This window comes from Arachis ipaensis, chromosome B09, assembly GCF_000816755.2.
Source record: "Arachis ipaensis cultivar K30076 chromosome B09, Araip1.1, whole genome shotgun sequence".
Classification (NCBI taxonomy): domain Eukaryota; kingdom Viridiplantae; phylum Streptophyta; class Magnoliopsida; order Fabales; family Fabaceae; genus Arachis; species Arachis ipaensis.
This window is the reverse complement of record NC_029793.2, coordinates 118,286,261-118,293,262: the sequence shown is the minus strand read 5'-3', so window position 1 is coordinate 118,293,262 and position 7,002 is coordinate 118,286,261. Positions and strand designations below refer to the sequence as shown.

General features: G+C 40.6%; 1 protein-coding gene across 1 annotated transcript in view; it reads right to left on the bottom strand.

Annotated features, from left to right (window-relative positions):
• LOC107615894 (WW domain-binding protein 11-like) overlaps positions 3,499–7,002 on the bottom strand; it is a 32,687-nt gene continuing 29,183 nt past the window's right edge. The window contains exon 4 of the transcript XR_002354755.1: positions 3,499–3,513. The gene's annotated coding sequence lies outside the window, so the exon portion shown is untranslated. The remainder of the gene's footprint in view (positions 3,514–7,002) is intronic.

Sequence of the window (7,002 nt, the reverse complement as noted above, 5' to 3'; positions counted from 1 at the left end):
TTCACCCTCCTTTTGCGTCTGTCACTACGCCCAGCACTCGCGAGTTTGAAGTTCGTCACAGCCATCCCTTCCCAGATCCTACTCGAAATACCACAGACAAGGTTTAGACTTTCCGGATCTCAAGAATGGCCATCCATAGGTTCTAACTTATACCACGAAGATTCTAATATCTCGGACTCGGTCCTCTGTATTAGATATCTAAGAGATACTCATTCTAGCTTGTTTGCATGTAGAACGGAAGTGTTTGTCAGGCACGCGTTCATAAGTGAGAATGATGATGAGCATCACATAATCATCACATTCATCATGTTCTTGGGTGCGAATGGATATCTTAGAAGCGGAATAAGTTGAATTGAATATAAAACAGTAGTACTTTGCATTAAATCATGATTGTGAATATATGGAGTGCAGAAACTCTACCGTTAATCTATGGAGTGCAGAAACTCTACCGTTAAAAATACATAAGTGATAATAGAGTTCATTGGTCTCGGCCCCAGAGGGGCACCGGAGTAACCATGATTGTGAATACAATGATAAAAAGTTCTATATATACTAGACTAGCTACTAGGGTTTACAGAAGTAAGTAATTGATGCATAAATCTACTTTCGGGGCCCACTTGGTGTGTGCTTGGGCTGAGCTTGAAGTTTACACGTGTAGAGGCTTCTTTTGGGGTTGAACGCCAAGTTGTAACGTGTTTTTGGCGTTCAACTCTGGTTTGTGACGTGTTTCTGGCGTTTAACTCCAGACTACAGCGTAGAACTGGCGTTCAATGCCCTTTTGCATCGACTAAACTTGGGAAAAGTATGGACTATTATATATTGCTGGAAAGTCCTGGATGTCTACTTTCCAACGCCGTTGAGAGTGCGCCATTTGAAGTTCTGTAGCTCCAGAAAATCCACTTTGAGTGCAGGGAGGTCAGAATCCAACAGCATCAGCAGTCCTTCTTCAACCTCTGAATCTGATTTTTGCTCAAGTCCCTCAATTTCAGCCAGAAAATACCTGAAATCACAGAAAAACACACAAACTCATAGTAAAGTCTAGAAATGTGAATTTAACATAAAAACTAATAAAAACATCCCTAAAAGTAACTAGATCCTACTAAAAACATACTAAAAACAATGCCAAAAAGCGTATAAATTATCCGCTCATCAGTGGGTAGCTGGGATCTCTGTGGTGGTGGTCTGAGGATCAGTCTGCTACAGAGGAGGTGCTGACTGGATAGGGATCTCGGGGTCCACAGCCTGAATCTGAGGCGGAGCCTCCTAATGTGATGCTGCCTGTTGGGTGCCTGCCTGCTCTGCCTCGCTCTGTGGATGGGTCTCTGCCTCGGGATCATCCGCCTCCTCCTCAGATGCCTCGGATGGTGTGTCAGGCTTGGAGGGGATGTCGCCAGAGCGTATCATCAGCTTCAGGTGCTCATAGCATCGCTTGTTGCGATGCTCCATCTGGTCAAGTGGTGCGCAGAAATTGTGATTACACTTTAATTATGTAAAATTCATCGCTCTTTCTTTCCCTGGTAATGGCGCCAACAACATGATGCCAATACCATGGTTCACAACTTCGCACAACTAACCAGCAAGTGCACTGGGTCGTCCAAGTAATACCTTACGTGAGTAAGGGTCGAATCCCACGGAGATTGTTGGTATGAAGCAAGCTATGGTCACCTTGCAAATCTCAGTCAGGTAGGGTTAAATGTGATTGGATTAGATAATTAAAAGATAAATAATAAAGGATAGAAATACTTATGTAATTCATTGGTGAGAATTTAATGCCCTGTCATGGCACGGCTAATCGTCTGGAGGCATCATCCTTGTCAATGGTTTCATCTTATCCTCTCAGTGAAAATGGTCAACGCACCCTGTCACGGCACGGCTATTCATCTATCGGTTCTCGATCATGCTGGAATAGGATTTACTATCCTTTTGCGTCTGTCACTACGCCCAGCAATCGCGAGTTTGGAGCTCGTCACAATCATTCAATCATTGAATCCTACTCGGAATACCACAGACAAGGTTTAGACTTTCTGGATTCTCTTGAATGCCGCCATCATTCTAGCTTACACCACAAAGATTCTGATTAAGAGATCTAAGAGATACTCATTCAGTCGAAGGTAGAACGGAAGTGGTTGTCAGGCACGCGTTCATAGGGAATGATGATGATTGTCACGTTCATCACATTCAGGTTGAAGTGCAAATGAATATCTTGGAAGCGAAATAAGATGAATTGAATAGAAAACAGTAGTACTTTGCATTAATCTTTGAGGAACAGCAGAGCTCTACACCTTAATCTATGGAGTGTAGAAACTCTACCGTTAAAATTACATAAGTGAAAGGTTCAGGCATGGCCGAGATGGCCAGACCCCAAAACGTGATCAATAGATCAAAATATAATCCAAAGATGTCTAATACAATAGTAAGAGGTCCTATTTATAATAAACTAGCTACTAGGGTTTACAGAAGTAAGTAATTGATGCATAAATCCACTTCCGGGGCCCACTTGGTGTGTGCTTGGGCTGAGCTTTAACTTTCCACGTGTAGAGGTCCTTCTTGGAGTTGAACGCCAGTTTTTGTACCAGTTTGGGCGTTCAACTCTGGTTTTGGATCCTTTTCTGACGTTGGACGCCAGATTTGGGCAGAGAGCTGGCGTTGAACGCCAGTTTGCGTCGTCTAAAAGTGGCCAAAGTATGGACTATTAACTATTGCTGGAAAGCCCTGGATGTCTACTTTCCAATGCAATTGGAAGCGCGCCATTTCGAGTTCTGTAGCTCCAGAAAATTCACTTTGAGTGCAGGGAGGTCAGAATCCAACAGCATCAGCAGTCATTCTTCAACCTCTGAATCTGATTTTTGCTCAAGTCCCTCAATTTCAGCCAGAAAATACCTGAAATCACAGAAAAACACACAAACTCATAGTAAAGTCCAAAAATGTGAATTTAACATGAAAACTAATGAAAACATCCCTAAAAGTAACTAGATCCTACTAAAAACATACTAAAAACAATGTCAAAAAGCGTATAAATTATCCGCTCATCACAACACCAAACTTAAATTGTTGCTTGTCCCCAAGCAACTGAAAATCAAGTAGGATAAAAAGAAGAGAATATACTATAAATTCCAAACTATCAATGAAACATAGCTCCAATCAATTGAGCGAGACTTATAGCTTTTTGCCTCTTGAATAGTTTTGGCATCTCACTTTATCCATTGAGGTTCAGAATGATTGGCATCTATAGGAACTCAGAGTTCAGATAGTGTTATTGATTCTCCTAGTTCAGTATGATGATTCTTGAACACATCTATTTTATGAGTCCTGGCCGTGGCCCTAAGCACTTTGTTTTCCAGTATTACCACCGGATACATAAATGCCACAGACACATAATTGGGTGAACCTTTTCAGATTATGACTCAGCTTTGCTAAAGTCCCCAATTAGAGGTGTCCAGGGTTCTTAAGCACACTCTTTTTTTGCTTTGGACCTTGACTTTAACCGCTCAGTCTCAAGTTTTCACTTGACACCTACACGCCACAAGCACATGGTTAGGGACAACTTGGTTTAGCCGCTTAGACCAGGATTTTATTCCTTTAGGCCCTCCTATCCACTGATGCTCAAAGCCTTGGGATCCTTTTTAATTACCCTTGCCTTTTGGTTTTAAGGGTTATTGGCTTTTTGCTCTTGCCTCTTGGTTTTAAGAGCTTTTGGCTTTTTCTGCTTGCTTTTTCTTTTTCTTTCTATTTTTTTTCGCTATTTTTTTTTCTGCAAGCTTTGTTCTTTGCTGCTTTTTCTTGCTTCCAGAATCATTTTTATGATTTTTCTGATTATCATGAAGCATGATGGAGTACTCTTGATGTTTCACCCTTAGTTGTCCCATGTTGGAACTTAATTCTTCTAGGGAGGTGTTGATTTGCTCCCAAAAATTTTGTGAAGGAAATTGCATTTGAGGCATCTCCGGGATCTCATGGTAATGAGCTTCTTGCGCCTCTTGAGCTCCATGAATGAGCTCTCTTGCTTGCTCCATCTTCTTCTTAGTGATGGGCTTCTCTTCCTTAATAGGAGTGTCTCCTTCTATGAAAGCTCCAGCTGAGTAACATAGATGGCAGATAAGATGAGGAAAAGCTAGCCTTGCCATGGGGGATGACTTTTCGGCTATTTTGTAGAGTTCATTAGAGATGACTTCATGAACCTCTATTTCCTCTTGAGGGGAGTTAAGGTTCGGCCATTTAGGGTGGGTTTGGGTGGAAAATTGGTTTTGAATTTTGAAGGTAGGTGGAGTTTATGAGGTAGGTTTATGGGGAAGAGTGGATGGATGTGAAATTGTGATTGGTGAAGAGTTTTGGGGAAGAGTGTTTATGGGATTATGTGAAAGAGGGGTGAGAAGAAGTGAGTGGAGGTAGGTGGGGATCCTGTGGGGTCCACAGATCCTGAGGTGATCCTGTGGGGTCCACAGATCCTGAGGTGATCCTGTGGGGTCCACAGATCCTGGGGTGTCAAGGATTTGCATCCCTGCACCAATTAGGCATGTAAAATGCCCTTGCACACAACTCTGGGCGTTCAGCGCCAGGTTGGTGCCCATTTTGGGCGTTCAACGCCCATTTGTTGCTATTTCTGGCGTTGAACGCCAGAACCATGCTTGTTCTGGGCGTTCAGCGCCAGAATGCTGCCCATTTTGGGCGTTCAGCGCCAGAACCATGCTCTGTTCTGGCGTTGAACGCCAGGCAGGTGCTTCCTCCAGGGTGTGATTTTTCTTCTGCTGTTTTTGATTCCGTTTTCAATTTTTATTTTTATTTTGTGACTCCACATGATCATGAACCTATAAAGACATATAACTAAGAAAAATATTGTTAGATAAATAAAAATTGGGTTGCTTCCCAACAAGCGCTTCTTTAATGTCAATACCTTGACAGTGGGCTCTCATGGAGCCTCATAGATGTTCAGAGCATTGTTGAAACTCTCCAACACTAAACTTAGAGTTTGGATATGGGAGTTCAACACCAAACTTAGAGTTTGGTTGTGGCCTCCCAACACCAAACTTAGATTTTGACTGTGGGGGCTTGGGTTGACTCTGCTTTGAGAGAAGCTTTTCATGCTTCCTCTCCACTTGTGCTTCCAAATTTTTAATGGAGGACCTTGTTTCATTCATGAAACTCACAGTGGCCTTAGATAGATCAGAGACTAAGTTTGCTAAGCTAGATGAATTCTGCTCAGAGTTCTCTGTCTGTTGCTGAGTGGATGATGGAAAAGGCTTGCTATTGCTAAACCTGTTTCTTCCACCACTATTAAAGCCTTGTTGAGGCTTTTGATCCTTCCATGAGAAATTTGGATGATTTCTCCATGATGAGTTATAGGTGTTTCCATAAGGTTCACTTAAGTAATTCACCTCTGCTATTGCAGGGTTCTCAGGATCATAAGCTTCTTCTTCATAAGAAGCCTCTTGAGTACTGTTGGATGCAGCTTGCATTCCATTCAGACTCTGAGAAATCATATTGACTTGCTGAGTCAATATTTTGTTCTGAGCCAATATGGCATTCAGAGTATCAACTTCAAGAACTCCCTTCTTCATAGGCGTCCTATTACTCACAGGATTCCTCTCAGAAGTGTACATGAACTGGTTATTAGCAACCATGTCAATGAGTTCTTGAGCTTCTGCAGGCGTTTTCTTTAGGTGAATGGATCCACCTGCAGAAGTATCCAATGACATCTTTGATAACTCAGACAGACCATCATAGAATATATCCAGGATGGTCCATTCTGACAGCATGTCAGAAGGACACTTTTTGGTCAGCTGTTTGTATCTTTCCTAAGCTTCATAGAAGGATTCACCTTCCTTCTGTTTGAAGGTTTGAACATCCACTCTAAGCTTGCTCAGCTTTTGAGGAGGAAAGAACTTGGCTAAGAAAGCCGTGACCAGCTTATCCCAAGAGTTCAGGCTGTCCTTGGGTTGAGAGTCCAACAATATTCTAGCTCTGTCTCTTACAGCAAAAGGGAAAAGCATGAGCCTGTAGACTTCAGGATCTATTCCATTAGTCTTAACAGTATCACATATCTGCAAGAATTTAGTCAAGAACTGAAAAGGATCTTCAGATGGAAGTCCATGAAACTTGCAGTTCTGCTGCATCAGAGAAACTAATTGAGGTTTCAGCTCAAAGTTGTTTGCTCCAATGGCAGGAATGGAGATGCTTCTTCCATGTAAATTGGAATTAGGTGCAGTAAAGTCACCAAGCATCCTCCTTACATTATTATTATTTTCGACTGCCATCTCCTCTTTCTGTTTGAAAATTTCTGAAAGGTTATCTCTGGATTGTTGTATTTTAGCTTCTCTTAGTTTTCTCTTCAGAGTTCTTTCAGGTTCTGGATCTGCTTCAACAAGAATATTCTTGTCCTTGCTCTTGCTCATATGACAAAGAAGAGGGCACAGAAAAAAAAAAATAATATGGATCCTTTATACCACAATATAGAGGTCCTTGTGTTAGTAGAAGAAAAGAAGAAAAATTCTGAGCTCAGAGAAAGAGAGGGTTCGGATTTTTTGGTGGTGTGAGGAAGAGATGTTAGTAGATGAATAAATAAATAGAAGGGGATGAGAGAGAAGGAATTTTCAAAAATAATTTTTGAAAAAGAGTTAGTAATTTTCGAAAATACTTTTTTTGAAAAATGTTAGTAATTTTCGAAAATTAAGATTTTAAAAATTGAAATAATTAGTTAATTAAAAAGAAATTTTGAAAAAGAGGGAAGATATTTTCGAAAATTAGAGAGAGAGTTAGTTAGGTGGTTTTGAAAAAGATAAGAAACAAACAAAAAGTTAGTTAGTTAGTTGAAACAAATTTTGAAAAGATAAGAAGTTAGGAAGTTAGAAAAGATATTTTGAAATCAAAAAATTTAATTTTTGAAAAGATATGATTGAAATTGGTTTTGAAAAAGATTTGATTTTTAAAATCACAATTAATGACTTGATTCACAAGAAATCACAAGATATGATTCTAGAACTTAAAGTTTGAATCTTTCTTAACAAG